We start from the raw sequence: 15,979 nt of genomic DNA, 5'->3' as shown, positions 1-15,979 counted from the left end.
AGCCCAAGGTCACTCAGCAAATATTAGTCTAACCGTTTTCCTGTTGTCCTGGTTTCTCCTCCCTACCCTCCCACAACCCTAAGATCCCTCACATGAAGGTTCCCTCTCACCTGTCGGTCTAGAGTCTACCATGCTCACCAGCAATTCCTGTTTCTCCAGGGGGTGTGCACACGGGGGTGGGGGTGGGGTTGTATGATCAGGCTTCTGACCACAGCTGATGGTACCAGGGCTGGCGATCGGGGCCCAATGAAATGCAATGTAGAGACTGGCTGAGCTTGTGAGTGTCTGAACTAAGAAGGCAAGAAAACTGAGTTACCTGGATGGTGGCAGGCGCCTGGAAGGCACGCTGGGCCAGGCTGAGCCAGTGTAGAATGGGCAAAGGCTGAAGGTGAAGGAGCCGAGACAGGGAGGCTCCCTGGGGTGTGCTCACGGGTGTGTCTGCACACACACCCCCTCCAACCTCACCCTCCAGTCGGGTGGTATCTTTCCTAGCGAGGTCCTCTGAGATTTCCACGTCTCCTCATTTCAGTGTCTTTGTCCTTGAAGCCCGTGACCCAGCAGGCACACCAACTCCCATACTTCTAGCAGCTCAGGACTGACGACTCCTCCTCTGTGTGTTGTGTGTCTTCTCCAGGCCCCTCACACCCTGACCAGGGCAGCAGCCATTGCCTCCTCTCTCCCCGTGGTTCGGGTCTCGTTGGCTGATGCTCTCCGAGCTTTGTGGTGACATTTATTATCAGCTTTGTCAATTCCTCTATCACTGACATTTCATAGTCTAGTGATCCACGGGCAGGCTGTCATTTTTTTCCTCCTTGCGTACAGACTGAAAAAGTCTGTGAGACGAGCCTTGGGCCTAGGTCCTGGGAATGAGTGGGCTTTTCAGCTCAAAACCCAGGTGGGAAAACTACGGTCCTCTAGCCAAACTTGGGTGTCATGATCCCAGCTACCCTCTCGGATACATGATGATTCGTCCCGTCGCGTTGACACGGGCTATTTCCTGTTTTCTCTTTCTCATGGTTCATACACCCCCCGCCCCCCCCCCCCCCCCGTCATCATCATCCTGGAGTCCTCTCTGCTCCTCACTCTCCCTCTTTCTGATCGTCATTCTGTGGAGAGAGAGAGAGACTTCATACTATTTTAGGACCCCATCACTTTTCAAAAACCTGGTGGAGAACCCTGCCAAAGCTCCGGGGCTGGGGGAGGGGAGGCTGGGCAATCTGAGCCCGGGGCAGGCTGGGTGTCTGGGAAGCCAGGTTACAACCGCCAGCTGCAAAGTTCGGGCGCAAATCGCTCCGCACCCTTGACTTCACCAGCCCACTCAGGCCCAACTCGACCCGGTCCGACCCGACAGGCCCACCTCCTCTTTGGCACGCCCAGCCGCCGTTCCTCCCCACCCGTCACTTAGGACTCTGCACACCAGGCATCATGTAAAATTGTTGTGTTTCTGGAAACACACCACACGCCGAGAAGCCTTGAAATTCTTCTTGGAACAGGTCCAGGGGTTTATTTATGAAATTCCCAGGGGGTGGGAGAGACAGAAGTCTGGACTTCGCAGACTGAGTGCTGCGCCGCCGCCGCCGTCATCCCGCCCGCCTGCCCGCCCGCATGCATACCCGCCACTCCAGCCTGCTCTTACTACAGGCCCAGCTCCGGCTGCCTGGGCCGCCAGAGAGCTGGCTCGGAGGCCCGGGACTCAGGAGAGCCAGGGGATTTGGCCTTAGTCCCGCACTCTGACCTCCCTACCTCCTCTCTGCCAGCCCCCACCTCCCTTCCCCTGCCCTCCCCACTCTTCTGTAGAGGTCTCTTTAGATCACTGGGAACACAGCTCCGCAGAAAAGAGCTTGTCTAGTGTGCAAGAGCCCTTGGTTTCCATCCTCGACCGGCCCCAGGAGGAAAACCCAACAGAAGCGCTTGTCTTAATTTCCTGCCTTCTAGGGTGATGCCAAGAGGCTCAACCCCATAGAGTGACCACCCTCCACAAATGTCACCATCCGACGCAAGGACTTAATTCACTAATCTGCCAGAGATGCAATAGACGGTTTAGGCCACGAGTACTTGCCACAGGAGTCGGGGACCCTGAAAAGTCACAGGGCCCCATCCCCAAACCAGTAAAATCAAAGGACAAGACATAAAACACACTGAATACTGGTAGGACAGTACGGGGAAACGTCCTTTGAGGATGACGACCTCCCCTACCCCAAGTAACCTCGGCCTCTAACTCTGATTATTTAGAAAGCTCGCTCTGTTTGGAAAGAAGAAACCAAAAAGTTCAAGTGGCTTCACACACCTCCGGAAGTTTCCCCTCCCCTGGGAAGTCCCAGCCTGATTACACAGGATGAGTTGGGGTGGGGAGACAGGCCTGGGAATAGCCTCTCCCAGGTGGAGCGAGCGGGCAGGCGTGGGCAGGCACACCTGCCAGCCTATGTGAGGTAGGAAGATCCGCTCCTGGCTGGCTGGGACAGTGTCAGCCTGCCAGGGCCTGCATTTATGCCTGTGGGAACATGTGTGTACAAACGTACTAATGCATATGGGTAGGAAAGAATTGGCACAGAGATTAAGGTCCCGAACTATACCTGCGCATGCCCCGAGAGCTATCTCAGTCAGCTGTGGTTTCTGCCCAGGCTTATGGGTTAATATATTCATGGGAAAGTGTAAAAGTGAAGAAATATTTTGGGGGAACATGGTAGAGGAGAATCATGGCCTCCGGATGTAGACAGACATGGTTCAAACCTCAGATCTATAATTTGTGAGCTATGCAATTTGGGGCCCATCATTTAAGATCCTAATCTGTAATATAGATATAATTTCTGTATTTTTTTCTTTTGAGGCAGGGTCTCACTGTAGCCATGGTTGGCCTTGAACGCAGAGATCTGCTGCCTCTACCTTCCAAGTGCTGGGACCCAAGGAGTGCACCACCATGCTTGGTGAAATAATGATTTTTATTTTTGCATGTGAGGATAGAAGGAAATTGTCCTTTATCAGTTGCCAGAGACTGTAGAAATGACAGTTGTGCCTTCTGAGAGGCCAAGAATGCTGGTCCTGAAGTCAGGCTGCTGGTTTTAAACTTTACAATACCGCAGTCTTCCCACCCATGAGGCAGGAATAACAGAGGCCCCTGCCCCACAGGATTGTCGTGAGGCTCGCTCGCGTAGGTAGTATCCACAGCACGTTTAGTGTTCTCCAGGGGCCCGAGCACCTTGCACAGAGTCAGTGTTCACACTTCTCTGGTCCTTATCCCGGGACCCAATCCCGCTGCACAGCCCCTGTCCCAGCTTGCCCTGCCTGTGGCTTCAGGCCAGGTTTTTTCCTTACAGTAAAATCTGGTTTTTCCCCAAGCTGGTCCTTCCCAGGCGTGCTGTTGCCATGGGAACCTGCAGAGGCTGCCTCGCTCTGGGGGAGAAAGGGCTTTGTTGATGAAAGCCAAAGAATCCCACCACTGCTGTTCCAGCCACTACAATAGGGGGCTAGCTCTCACAACTCCAGAATGCAGCCAGCCACTGGGGGCCGCCTGTCTGTGGAGGTTCCCACGCACCCCACCTGCTGCCCCGTGCTCAGTGGGTCCCTAAGTGAGCAGCCGTGACTCGGTGAGCAAAATCCCTTGGTTCAAACTTCTCCACCACCATTTCTTCCCTCCTCCAGCCCACCCCCCTCCTTCCCCTCCTTCCCCTCCTCCTCCTTCTCCTCCATTTTGCTTTTCTTGACAAGGGGTCTCCCGTAGCCCAGGCCTCTAGCTCATGATGTAGCTAAGTAAGGCCTTGAGCTCTTACTCTTCGGTCTCCCTCTCCTGAGGGCTGGGATTGCAGGTAAGTGCCTGGCTTTCTCTGCCACCTTCCCTCCTCATTTCAAAGACAGGGCTAGTGCTGAACACCCTTGCCTCCTGGTGGGCTTGGAGCAGGGTTTCAGACTTAATCTGCTGCCCCTCTTCCCCTAGAAGACGATGACGTGTCTGCAGAGCGTGTACACTTGGCTTTGTGGGACAGATGGGCAAACTGAGGCCTCAGACACACAAGTGAGTTCCGGAGTCCTGCAGCCAGTAAAACAGAAGCGTCATCCTTTGAAGTGTGCCATGGCCTAGAAACGCTGGGGACCGCATGGAAGCAAGGTGCAGGACGGGGAGGACCCAGGAGCTGGTCTCCAGAACAGGTGTATGCCATCTAATTCCCCATTCAGAGGACGGTCTACGTCAGTGACTCTCAACCTTCCTAACGCTGTGACCCTTTAGTACACGTTGTGTTGACCCCCAACCATAAAATTATTTTGTGCTACTTCATAACTACATTTTTGCTACTGTTATGACTTGTAATGTAAATACTGTTATGCAGGGTATCTAGTATGCGATCCCTGTAAAAGGGTTGATTGAGCCCCAAGGGGGTCATGAACCACAGGTTGAGAACCACTTGTCTAAGAGGACAAAAAACCAGCCCATCTCCTCCTGTTAAAATTCTGCTCCTGAAAGCAAGGCCGTCCCCTGACCCCTCCCTCCCTCCGTCCCTCCCTCCCTCCCTCCCTCCCTCCGTCCCTCCCTCCCTCCCTCCCTCCTTTCCTTCCTTCCTTCCTTCCTTCCTTCCTTCCTTCCTTCCTTCCTTCCTTCCTTCCTTCCTTCTTTCCTTCCTTCCTTCCTTCCTTCCTTCCTTCCTTCCTTCCTTCCTTCCTTCCCTTCCTCCCTCCCTCCTTCCTTCCTTCCTTCCTCTCTCAGGAGGAGCAGAGCGGCAATACAGCAGGAACCTCTACAAATTTCATAAACTTTGGACCTCTTAATTTCACACCTAACAAATGTTCCCAAGACTCTCCACATGCTTTTTAAATTTTTTATTTATGATCTTAAATTGCACGTAGGTGTGCATGCCTGCATATGGATAGATGTGCATGAGTGCAGGTGTCTGTGGAGGCTGCCGGCATCAGAACCCCTGGGGTAGGAGCTACAGACAACTGTGAGCCACCAGGTGGATGCTTGGCTTGAACCCGGGTCCTCTGGAAGAGCAGCCAGTGCCCCCAACCTCTGGGCTATCGCTCCAGCACCTCCTCTTGCTTCTTGGCCCTGCAACTTTGGGGAATTCACCCCGAAAAAATACTGTGAGCAGACATGCTCCCAAAGCTGTAGACAAGTCAATGTTCACAGGGAGAGAACTGTTCTATAAGGTATAACGCCCCTCCCAGCAAAAGCCTGTAGAAAAGTATCTAACAGGGGCTGGCTGGGGTAGAGCTCAATGGTAGAGTTCATGCTTACCATCCACAAGACTCAAGAGTGCAACCTCAAGAGCACACACACTCAAAAGTAATGACATGAAAGTATGTTTGTGATATATAATTAGGGTTGGGAAAAACAAGTTATAAAATACATACAGTATAATCTAAAATTATACATAAAAGAGCTGTAAAGACATACAGCAAAATGTTTACAAGCTCTCTCTGTTCAGTGAAATATTATAGATAATTTCTTCTTGACTATATCATCAACATTTTCTTTCTTTCTTCCTTTCTTTTTCTTTTTTTCTTTTCTTTTCTTTTTTCTTTCTTTTTTTTGAAACAGGGCCTCACTACATAGACCAGGCTGGACTGAAACTTGCTATGTAGACCAGGCTGGCCTTGAACTCACAGTAACGGCCCTGCCTCTGCCTCCCGAGTACCGGGATTAAGAGTGTGGGCCACCATGCCCAGCAATACAGTCTTTTCCGAAGATGAGTATATCCTGTTTCTGTGATTAAAAAAGGAAAGCTATCCAGGTGTGTTAGCACACATCTTTAATCCCAGCAGGGGAGGTGGATTACTGCATTCAAGGCCAGCCTGGTCTACAGAGCAAGTTAGTTCCAGGACAGCCAGAGCTATCCAGAGATACCATGTCTCAGAAAAACAAATGGAAAACAAACAAACAAACAAACAAACAAACAAAACCAAAAAAACCCCACCAACAACGATAATAAAAAAAACCCAGCCTAACCAAAACCGAATTTAAAATAGCCTTACACACAAAGCACGATTATGCCAGAAAAAAAGAAATATGTGTGTACATATACATGTATATATATATATATGGATTTATAAACTACATAATAAACTGTTAAATATTATACTATCATTAAAATGATTACAAACGCTTTAGAAATATTTAAATATTTATGAGATACTGAGAAATGCCAGACACAAAATGGAAGCGCACCACAGTGGTAAGTATGTGCAATTCATATACAATGTAAGAAATGACTTCCATTTAGTAGGATGGAGCATGTGCAATTTCCTCCCTCGTTTTCAAAATCCAATACTTCTCCTTTTTAATGAAAAGCAAACAGCCGGGGCGGAGCATGATGGCTCACTCCTGTAATCTCAGCACTTATAAAGTGGAGACAATAGGATTAGGAGTTCAAAACCACCCTTGGCTGCATAGGGAGTTCAAGGCCATCCCGGGCTATAGAAGATCTTGTCAGGTAAGACAGAATGGTGCATTCCTGTAGTTCTTGAGGCAAGAAGGATCACTCAGGTGCCTGCTGTGTGGACTGGTACAAACATTAGGGGAGTAACCAACCACTTTTTGATTGTATTTCAGGCCCACCCCATGAGACTAGATAGGTCATAGGCCTGGGAGAAAAGCTGCTGCTATTGTTCTGATGAAGGAACAGAGCAATACAATGACTCCTTGTATGCTATCCTCATAGATCAGAGATTCACTCAGTCCTCATCAGAGAAGCTTCTTCTTGCGGTCCATGGTAATTAACACAGAGACCCATGTCTCAGTCACTTTTCTGATAAAACACCATGATCAAAGCAATTTAGAAAAGGAAAACAGTGTCTAATTTGGGGGCTTATGGTGTCAGAGGGCTAAGTCTGTGACCACCATGATGGGGAGTGTGGCAACAGGCAGGCAGGCATGGCACCGGAGCAGTAGCTGAGCTTACATATTGACCCACAAGCACGAGGCAGAGAGGAGCTAACTGGGAACGACAGCTCATGCCTCCAACAAGGCCACACCTCCTGATCCTTCCCAAGCAGTGCCACCAACTGGAGAACAAGTATTCCCACAAGTGGACAATGTTCAGAGAATGACAGACTTTGGAGGACTCGATTCCGAGTGGGATGTCTCCATCAAACCCCTCCCCAAGGCTCAGGGATCCATTTGGAAAAAGAGGTGAAAAGATTGTAAGATCCAGAGGTGTTGGATGATTCCGAAGAAACAGACTGACACACACATGAACTCAGAGCCCGCGGCAGCACCTGTAAGACCAGCACGTGTTGAAGCCAGACAGGGTCCCAGACCTGAGAGGGGAAAGTGAACCACTCTGAACCAAGAAGCTGTTTGCAACTGATACTCTCTGGCCGAGGAAAAACCAGTTTTCTCCAGTGGAGTGTCGCTGGGTACATCACCCACACTCCAGGGCAGACCCCATGCTCAGGAGTGGTTGGCCCAATACAAACTAACTCCATTTTGTCTTTGTGTGTGTGGCGGGGGAAGTCTTTTTGCTTCATTTTGATTTGTTTTGGGCATTTAAAAAAATCTCATTAGTTCTTTCGTCTTGATTTTCATTTTTGTGGGGGGTTTTGTTTGTTCAGGGGTTTTATTTTGGAGAGAGAAAGAGAATAAAATTGGGTGGGTAGGAGGTGGGGTGGACCTGGGAGCAGTTATAGGAGGAGAAAACATAATCAAAATATAGTGTCCGAAAAAAATTGAAAAGGAAGAGGGGAAAGAAAGGAATTTGAAAGCAAGCCGGGAAGCAGAGGAAGATGAAGAAAGGAACGAGGTGTGTGACCCGTGAACGAAGGGAGAGGGAGGAGAATAAAGGGAGGAGAGAATGCACTCACAGTGTGCAACAGTGCTCCTCCGCACTGGGCCGCATTTCTAACACATTTGTACTTCTTCGCCTCAGCCCATGCTGCACGAGTCCATTCAGTATATACCACCATTATTGCTACCTCTACGTATGTAAACATCTCATTTCTAGTTTTCTTAATTTTTTTTTTTTTTTTTTTTTGAGACAGGGTTTCTCTGTGTAGCTTTGGTGCCTGTTCTGGATCTTGCTCTGTAGACCAGGCTGGCCTTGAACTCACGGAGATCCGCCTGGCTCTGCCTCCCGAGTGTTGGGATTAAAGGCGTGCACCACCACCGCCCAGTTTTCTTTAAATTTTTTAACGTTTATTATCTTGCGACATGGTCTCATTCTGTATCCCTGGAGGGCCCGGCCCTCACTGCGTAGACCGGGCTGCCTTCAACTCTGTGGCAATGGCCACCTCCGCTTCTCAGACTCATTTCATCTTCCCAATGCATCTTGTTTGCTTGCTTGCTTTTGAGGCAAGGTCTCTTGAAGTCCAGGCTTGCCTCAAACTCACTATGTGGCCAAGGATGACCTAGAATTCCAGATCTCCCTGCTTCTACCTCCAAAGTGTTAGGATGGAAGGCATGTCCCGCCCACCACACCTGGTTTTATGTGATCCTGGGGATTGAACCCAGGGCTTTGTGTGAGCTTTGCAGGCTACCAAACGAGCCACATCCCTAGCCTCAACCACGGTTGTTTCACAAGATATGTAAGTCACTTAGGACTTTACTGAATTCCAGGGAACCCCCTTCCTCCTCCCTGTCTAGTCCAGAAATGCAGGATTTTCTCACAGTTCAGTGCAGCTGGCTTCAGTCAGTCACTGAGCAAGGATGTCAAACGCTGAAGAGAGTCTCTCTCTTGGCAGCCTCTTCCTCTCTGGGCCTCACTTCCTGCATGTGTCTGCTTCAGTCTCTACTCAGACCTGCCCTCTTTGCTGTCCAGCACCCTGTCTCTGGACTCCAGAGCTTAGTTTAAAAGCCAGGGGCTGATGTCCAGCCGCCTGTGGGGGTGGGCTGTGCATGCTGTGCTGAGTGTGAGGTTTCTAGGGATCACTGCCATCCATACGTGCAGAAGGAGGAAGGGATAGAATTCAGATGGGTAGAGGTAGGTTAAATAGTTGAAAAAAATCAATACCCATTAGGCCTGGAAGGTCTTGGTATGCCCTTCTCTACGGAGGAAACCCTGAGAAGTTAGCTGGCAGACTTAAAGTCATGTAGCTCAGAAACAGAGCCACCCTTCAAGGTCCGCTCCATCGCGCCACCCACATCTACTGATGAGTGCCAGTTAGCCAGGCTAAGCATGTCCCAGGCAGAGAGGACAGTGTGTACAGAGGCCTGGAGGCAAAAGGAACAAAGAGTGGACAAGAAACTCAGTGGGCTGGATGGTGGGAGGGAGGCGGCCTGCGGAGGGAGCTGGGGCCCAAGCTGCTGGTCACTGTTGTCAAGGTGTTCCTACATTTGCAGGCCTGAGTGGGACAGTGGCAGGCATTTGTAGCCGAGGGGTCGTTTCCAGCTGGGTGGACTAGGACGGGTGAGGTGAACAGGAACAGGGCCCAGTGGCCTAGGCAAGAGCGCTGGGAACTGAGGAGAGGTGGAGAAGGCCTTGGAAGGCAGGTGGACGAGCTTTCGGGTTCAGCTGACTGGCATGGGGAGCTGGTGGGAGGGAGCAGGAAAACATGAATGTAGGTTGTATGTTGGTTGAGCAGGCCACTCTCGGGTAGGGGCTATAACAGATTGGGGGGGGGATCGGTGTCAGACTTGATCGTGCCAAGGAACTGTGCAGAAGGGAAGTCTGGAAACCCCAAGCTCAGGAGAGAGAGGAGGGGTCATGACACAAATTTTGGGAGCTGAGGATGTAGCTCAGTTGCTATAGTGCTTACCTAGACACACGAAGCCCCGAGTTCAGTCCCCAGCACTGAGCAGGTGAGGCACAGCAGTGCGTGCTTGTCTCTCAGCACTCCAGGGCTAGAGTTAGAACATCTGGAGTTCAAGGTCATCCTCCGTTATAGAGTGCATTTCAGGCCAACTTGAGCTACTTGAGACCCCGTCTTAAGAAACAGAAACACAGATTTGGGGGTCCTTTCTACGCATTAACACCACATCCCGTTGGGAGGACGCAGGGAGGTGGTGCAGAAGGCGAGAGGTTCTAGGAACCCCCGCACGGGGCAGACGGGCACAGCGGTGAGTGGAGGGACAGACACCTGCAGCCAGGGGTGGGCGTGGTCAGTGCTGTTAAATGAGGAAGGAATGAGAAGGGTCCGCTAGATTTAGTAACAAGGAGGCCAGTGGTAACCTCCAAGAGATCAGTTTCCATGGCAAAATCCGAAGGCAGTAGGCTGAGGAGTGAGTGGGAATGAGCAGGCAGACACTTTTCCAATAATGTGACCATAAAGGGGACAGGAGGGAGAAGGAGGGGTGGGGTGGGGTGGGGTGGGAGATAGGAGAGGTGAGGGTGGAGGTTTTCTGCCTGGAGCAAGTTATCCATTGGTGGGAAAAGTGTGTGGATTCGATTAGAAGGGTGACCAGGAGCGAGGAATTTAGCCGGGAACGGACCTGCCTCTAGTCCCAGCTCTCAGGAAGCTGAGGCAAAGGATCCGCGAGCTCACAGGTTCGAGGCCAGTGTAAACCACATAGAGCTATAGTTACCATCCTGTCTCAAAAAATAGAAAGTGAGGTGAGGCCGGAGGCAGGGAGCCTGGAAGGGAAGGCTGTGTTGGAGGACAGCCTGGGCTTCAAAGCAAGAAAGCCTGGGAGCGTCAGTTGTGAGAGTTTAAAGTGTTGGAAAAACGCGTTGAAGGTGCTGAGAGTCTGTTTTTATGTCTTTTCCCTCAAATTCTCCAGTTTACACCTGAAATTTAAAAAAAAAAAATGTAAATCTGGAAGCATGGTGCAAAGGTGTCCTTTCTCTCTCTCTCTCTCTCTCTCTCTCTCTCTCTCTCTCTCTCTCTCTTTCTTTTTCTTTTGTCTTTTTTAGACTGGTCTTGAACTCACTATGCAGATGAGGCTGTCCTTGAACTCTTGTTCTCCCTGCCTTCTCCTTCAAGCTGTGCACCACCAGGCCAGTAGGAAAGGCCATGCTGAATGAGTGAACATTAGTTAAAAAGAAAAGAAGAAAGAATTAATTGTATTCATTTCAGGTATAAACAGAAACACAAACTATTACCTACTGGTTAGGAAAGAATACTTTGTAATTAGCATAGAAATTGTTTGCAATGTAAATTCGTGTTCTGAAGTACTGACTATACTTAAAAACAGTACTTTCATATTTTAAGAATCCCCTTGTGGGGTAAAACCACTTTGTGTCTATTTTAAGACCTTGTTAAGTCTGCTTAAATGTAGTTAAAAAAAAATTTTTTTTAAGATACTGGCTACATCAGAAATCAGCTTCTAGCAAGGTGAGGTCATTCTCCGCACGGTGCTCCCAAAGGCCATTGCCACCTCAGGCAGATCCGATGGCGCGAGATTGTTACTAAGGGAACTGTGGGGGCGTGAATGTAAATTTTGTTTCTCAAAAGATCTAACTAGAGTATTGATCCAAAGGGAGCAGCCAGTAAATGCAGGATGGAGAGCTCTTTGCTAATCCAAATAAACTAGAGAAATATACAAATACATATATGTAACCCTGGATTTCCCCTTTGAGCTGTTCTTCCTGGAGGGGGGGCGGCAGGGGCTGGAGAGCCAGTGACACTGAGCGGCGTGGAGCACTGTAAGCCTGAAGACAGGATGTTCTGCCACTGACATGCTGCCTATCTATCTATCTATCTATCTATCTATCTATCTATCTATCTATCTATCTATCTATCTATCCAATGTCTCAACTCTCCTGTAGCCTAGCCTGGCTTCAGATTCTCCCTAGGTAGCTGAGGATGATTTTGAACTCTTGATCCTCCAGCCTCGACCTTCTGAGTGCCAAGATCGCCAAGACTGTGGGCTTGCGTGCCACCTTGCCCAGCTGCTGTGACTCTGTCTAACAGGAGCCCTGGCCAGGCCCTGGACCTGCATGATCCTGGTGGCTCACAAGCAACCACCTCAGCAAGGCAAGGACATGGCATGCCTCCTGGTCTGTTTCCTGCCAGATCATGATGAGCCCAAGAGTGACTGAGTCAAGACTCAAGCTCTGTGGTCTGGATTCTTCCCCATCCCCACCTCCACATCAGCGTCAGGTGAATCAGGAGGTCATACGGTATCCTTCTATCCATTACATAAGGTGACAAGGCCTCTCTCGGATATTATTTTCCAATTCCTTTCCCGGTTCCATTTCCGTCTACACGTCTCCTGTTTCCCCACACCCCACAACACTCTAATGAGCTGCTCCATGTCCTGAAATATATGCATATCCTTGTTAAGGATGTAACGTTGTTTTGAATATGTATGCATTCTAAACTTAAATAAAAAGGCATTGTGCTATCGACTTCAGTCTTTTCTTTTGCCAATCAATTATGTGCATGCGTGTGTGTACATGTACACACATATATATATATTCTTTGTGTGTGTTTGCTTGCTTGAGGTCTCTCACTGGGTGGCCCTGGCCTGGCACTCACTGTACAGACCAGTCTGGTTTTACATGGCAGCAACCCTGCCTTGGTCGCAAGAGCTGGCACTGCACAGAGGATCCTTCAGGTCCAGCTTCACCTGTGTATTTTAAAGATCTCACTGTGCTGCTGTACACACATTAGCATGCTCGCGCGCGCGCGCGCGCGCGCGCGCGCGCGCGCGCGCACACACACACACACACACACACGCACACACGCACACACAGAGACATATCTGGCCCACTGCTTCCAATGCTCACACACTTGCTTCTGTCCATCACCCCCACAAATGCTTTTTGTTTTGTTGTTCAGACAGAAACTCCCTGCGTAGCCCAGGCTAGCCTCCACCTCAGCCTCAAGAGCTCTCACTTCATCTTTATATTGTTGTTATAGTTGTTTTTGTTTTTTTGAGACAGGGTTTCTCTGTGCAGCCCTGGCTGTCCTGGAACTCACTCTGTAGACCAGGCTGGCCTCGAACTCAGAGACCTGCCTCTGCCTCTCGAGTGCTGGGATGGAAGGTGTGCACCACAACCAGCTTGACTTCTTTGATTTTTGATGCCTTGCATCTGTACAGCAGTCCACAGGTGTGCCTGGGTTGGCTTCTGAGTTCTTTGCTGTTTCCACTTGTCCGCTTGCCTGCTTGTATTCTCTTCCCCTGTAAGCCATCTCATATCTTATTATCTGTGAGAACAGATGCCCTTTGCCAAATTCATATTCCCAGGAATTCCACTTTTCAGAGGTTACGTTATAGATTTACTTGAATGAGGCAAACTGATGTTTATACTGGTTTACTTGCTAAGAATGATGTAACAGCCAAAATTTGGAAAAAAATCAAAACTTAAAAAAAAAAACAAACCCAGACCAACAGTGGAATACTACATTGTGCTAAAAACAAGGTGAAAAGTTATCTATACTCTTTAGAAAGTCCTTGAAGACCTGACTGAGAAAAGTAAGGTACAGAATATTGTATATAATATGCTTATTTTTGAGGGACGAGGAGGCAAAAATGCATATTCAAATCCATTTGTGTAAATGTAAGGCCATTCTGGAAGGACAGAAGGAAGGACAGACTCACAAGAAGCTGAGACCTGTGGTTTCTGTGGGGTTTTGAGAACCCAGACAGCAGAGCAGCGAGGATGGGGAGCCGGCATCTCCCCGCCCACATTTGTATTAGAACTGCATGAATCCATACATTTTCCAAAGCAGCCAAGGGCTTGGGCCCCTTGGCCCATAGCAGAGATACTGCTTAACAGGCCTAAGGACTTGGGATTCGTTTCAGCACTGGAAAAAAAAAAAAAAAAGTAGCCTACAAATAAGGAAAGCAATGACTTCATGAACATTCTCCTCCATGTGAAAGTTAAATCTGTGGAAGCAGATGTTTTCCCTGCCTGTATGTCTGTGCATACATGCCTAGTGCCCAAGGAGGTCAAAAAAAGGGGCCTCAGGTCCCCTACAACTGGAGTCACTCACAGATGGTCATGAGCCACCATGTGGATGCTGGGAATCAACCTCCAGGTCCTCTGCGAGAACAGCCAGTGCTCTTAAACACAGAGCCACCTCTCCAGCCCCTTTTATTCTGTTTTATTTGTGGTGCTGAGGATGGGGACCAGGGCTCTGTGCATGCTGGGCAAATGTTCAACTACAGTGCTACATGCCCAGGCCAGTTAATTTTTAAACTTGGAGCACACAGAACCACCTAGTCCACTTTGTGTGTGTGTTTGCCAGCTTGCGTCTGTGGGGAGGAGGCGGGGGAAGAATTGCAAAACTGCAAACCGTGGTAACTTCTGTCCCTGAGTGAGGACACCCTCAAGTCCAGAGGCAGGCCGAGCTTCCTCACCCGCCTGGTGGCCTATCGGCTTAACTACAGGCAGGGTAGTTAGAAATCAGCTGCCACAAAGCCAAACCCTACAAGCCCAGTAGGGTTCGCCTTGAAAACTTGTTTGCTTGGCTTTGCTCAATGTCTGCCACATGTTTTGTCCTGAAGGATCATAGGTTCCAAATTAGGAGAGTCAAAAGTAATGAGACTTTCCATCAATAAGCCTGAGAATAGAAAGAGGGAAAAATCTACTAATTATAGACCAGCCAGCCACCGAATCACAACTTGGATCCAGGCAGGCCTCTGGGAAGAGGGAGATAAGATGGAAGCAGGGAAGAGCCCAGAGGGACCGACCTGTGGGACCATTCTTCCTGTGCCTCTGTCTTGCCCCTGGACTTGGGGACTCGGCACCCAGTGCTTCCTGCCTCCAAAGCTCCCCTCCCGGGACAGGCCGTGCCAGGGCTGGCTTCTGAGAACTATGTAAGTCTTCAGGCCAAATTCCTGGAACCTCCAGAATAAGGCCCAGTGTGGAGGTGGGGGCCTATTTTCTGCTTAGTTCTGGGAAGCAGTTGGTGGGGGAGGGTGGCGGAGGGGTAAAAAGCAGCAGACCAAATGCCCGTTATACCCGCCTGTCGATTTCCTTTTTCATCTCTTTATCAGTGTTTGTAAGGGAGCTTCTTATCAACAGGAAACGCCTGCCTGAAGGGATGAGGCAGGTCCAGGGGGATTGGACGCCAAAGACTAGGAATTCTGGGTAGTGCCTTGCTGCTGATCGGCTTGGCTGAGTTGCCTTGGGATTTCCAGGATCCAGACTCATTGCCCTGGTATCCAGTGAAGGCGGAATGTACATTCCAACAGGAACACCAGGCTAGAGTGTCTCCAGGAGGGAGCCCTGAGAGGAGCTCCAGCCCAGAGCCTCAGTGACCAAGGACAAGTCACTATAAAGTGAGAATTGTCTTTTCTTAAGCTCTGCCAGTCTCCCTCCCTCCTGGAGGAGAGGGGCAAGCACCAGCCAAGGTCATGAGGAGCTTGGTGACATCTGTCCCAATCAGCCCTTTTGGGTGTTTGCCTCTGAGCTCTTAGGTTGGTACTAGTGAAGGATATAGCCATGGGACAGGCTCAGCCAGGGGACAGGCAGGCGCTCGCTCAGCATAGACTGGCTGCTGGAGGGAGGAGGGACTGACTTCTTTCCAGACATCAGATGCTTTAGAGAGATCTGTCACCACCTGGGCATGGTGACATGCTAGTAACCTTAGTACTTGGGGAGCTGAGGCAGGATGGTGGAGAGTGTGAGGCCACCCTGGTCACTGTAGGGAGGAAAGGTTAAGTTCTAAACTCTGTCTTGAAAAACAAAAATCAGCAAATTAGGACTCTGGTCGCTCAGAGGGGGCCTCCAGGAGAGTGGCTGGCTGAAGGTTAGATTCGTTGCCCTAACATGATTATCTGGAGGCAAGCAAGGCTTTCTGGATGGCTCAAGCCCAGGTTAATCTATTTATCTATCTTGCTGTCTTCCTCCTCCTCCTCCTCCTCCTCCTCCCCCCGAACTGTCAGAAGGCTGAACATTCAGACTGGCAGGTTCTGGTAGCAGAGGCCGGAGAGGAGCCAGGGTACCTGAACCCTGTCCTTCATCTGCTGCTGTGGTTGCCCTTGAGCAACCAGCCGGGCTGTGGGTGATGGAGGTGATAAGAGCTCTGGCTTCTCCCTGGACGGCCCTCCCCCGCCCCCGTGTGCTCCTGCAGTGAGATGTAGGTCAGTAAGAGTGGGTGGGTGAGAAAGAACAGAAAAGAAACTCAACTCGACATGACACCCCTCAGGGCAGCGGTGGCAGCA

The 15,979-nt window shown here is 49.9% G+C and overlaps 1 long non-coding RNA gene across 1 annotated transcript; it reads left to right on the top strand.

Annotated features, from left to right (window-relative positions):
• Nucleotides 1-1,202: 1,202 nt before the first annotated feature.
• On the top strand, nt 1,203-4,278 carry LOC121824449 (uncharacterized). The gene is made up of 3 exons (XR_006066343.2): nt 1,203-1,493; nt 3,337-3,584; nt 3,932-4,278. It is a non-coding gene; the product is annotated as an uncharacterized LOC121824449 (long non-coding RNA).
• Nucleotides 4,279-15,979: the final 11,701 nt, after the last annotated feature.

Source organism: Peromyscus maniculatus, chromosome 20 (assembly GCF_049852395.1).
Source record: "Peromyscus maniculatus bairdii isolate BWxNUB_F1_BW_parent chromosome 20, HU_Pman_BW_mat_3.1, whole genome shotgun sequence".
In the NCBI taxonomy this organism is placed as follows: Eukaryota; Metazoa; Chordata; class Mammalia; order Rodentia; family Cricetidae; genus Peromyscus; species Peromyscus maniculatus.
This window is presented reverse-complemented; position numbering and strand designations above follow the sequence as displayed.